The following is a 1,909-nucleotide window of genomic DNA, read 5'->3' as shown; positions in this document are numbered from 1 at the left end:
AAATAATCCGTGTGTGTTTTTGTAAAGGTTGGAAAAATGAGTCACGCTCTCTCTCTCTCTCTCTCTCTCTCTCGTGGAATTTTTTCATTATTCGTTCTCGGGATGTGCACGTCGCTGGCCAAGGCCGGCATTTATTGCCCATCCCTCGTCGCCCCTTGAGAAGGAGGTGGTGAGCCTCCTTCTTGAACTGCTGCAGTCCGTGTGGTGAAGGTGCTCCCACAGTGCAGTTCGGGAGGGAGTTCCAGGATTGTGACCCAGTGACGATGAAGGAACGGCCGATATATTCCCAAGTCGAGGGATGGTGTGTGTGTGTGACTGGGAGGGGAACGTGGAGGGGGTGGTGTTCCCAGACGCCTGCTGCCCTTGTCCTTCGAGGCGGGTAGGGGTCACGGGTTTGGGAGGTTCTGCCGAAGAAGCCTTGGCGAGTTGCCGCGGTGCATCTTGTAGACGGTGCACACTGCAGCCACGGTGCGCCGGTGGTGGAGGGGAGTGAGTGTTGGAGGTGGTGGAGGGGAGTGAGTGTTGGAGGTGGTGGAGGGGAGTGAGTGTTGGAGGTGGTGGAGGGGAGTGAGTGTTGGAGGTGGTGGAGGGGAGTGAGTGTTGGAGGTGGTGGAGGGGAGTGAGTGTTGGAGGTGGTGGAGGGGAGTGAGTGTTGGAGGTGGTGGAGGGGAGTGAGTGTTGGAGGTGGTGGAGGGGAGTGAGTGTTGGAGGTGGTGGAGGGAGTGAGTGTTGGAGGGAGTGAGTGTTGGAGGTGTTGGAGGGAGTGAGTGTTGAAGGTGGTGGAGGGAGTGAGTGTTGGAGGGAGTGAGTGTTGGAGGTGTTGGAGGGAGTGAGTGTTGGAGGTGGTGGAGGGGAGTGAGTGTTGAAGGTTGGGCCTCTACTCATTGGAATTCGGATAATCTTATCGAAACGTATCAGATTATGAGGGGGCTCGACAAGGTGGATGCAGAGAGGATGTTTCCACTGATGGGGGAGACTAGAACTAGGGGGCATGGTCTTAGAATAAGGGGCCGCCCATTTAAAACTGAGATGAGGAGCAATTTCTTCTGAGGGTTGTAAATCTGTGGAATTCACTGCCTCAGAGAGCTGTGGAAGCCGGGACATTGAATAAATTTAAGACAGAAATAGACAGTTTCTTAACCGATAAATGAATAAGGGGTTATGGGGAGCGGGCAGGGAAGTGGAGCTGAGTCCATGATCAGATCATCCATGATTGTATTAAATGGCGGAGCAGGCTCGAGGGGCCGAATGGCCGACTCCTGCCCCTATTTCTTATGCTCTTATGATCTCCATTGTCGGGATGTTGGAGAAATACCACCAACGATGTCTCCGCAAGATCCTGCAAATCCCCTGGGAGGACAGATGCACCAACATTAGCGTCCTCGACCAGGCCAACATCCCCAGCATCGAAGCACTGACCACACTAGACCAGCTCCGCTGGGCAGGGCCACATTGTCCGCATGTCCCCAGACATGAGACTCCCCAAAGCGAGTGCTCTACTCGGAACTCCTTCACGGGCAAACGAGCCAAAGGTGGGCAGAGGAAACGTTACAAGGGACCACCCTCAAAGCCTCCCTGATACAGTGCAACATCCCCACCGACACCTGGGAGTCCCTGGGCCCAAAGACCAGTCCGCCCTAAGTGGAGGGAGTGCATCCGGGAGGGCGCTGAGCACCTCGAGTCTCGTCGCCAAGAGCGTGCAGAAACCAAGCGCAGGCAGCGGAAGGAGCGTGTGGCAAACCAGTCCCACCCTCCCCTTCCCTCAACGTCTGTCTGTCCCACCCTCCTCTTCCCTCAACGACTGTCTGTCCCACCTGTGACAGGGACTGTGGTTCCCGTATTGGACTGTTCAGCTACCAAAGGACTCATGTTAAGAGTGGAAGCAAGTCTTCCTCGATTCCGAGGGACT

Source organism: Pristiophorus japonicus, chromosome 31 (assembly GCF_044704955.1).
Source record: "Pristiophorus japonicus isolate sPriJap1 chromosome 31, sPriJap1.hap1, whole genome shotgun sequence".
NCBI classification, from domain to species: domain Eukaryota; kingdom Metazoa; phylum Chordata; class Chondrichthyes; family Pristiophoridae; genus Pristiophorus; species Pristiophorus japonicus.
The sequence above is the reverse complement of the archived record's forward strand: the minus strand, read 5'-3'. Positions refer to the sequence as shown.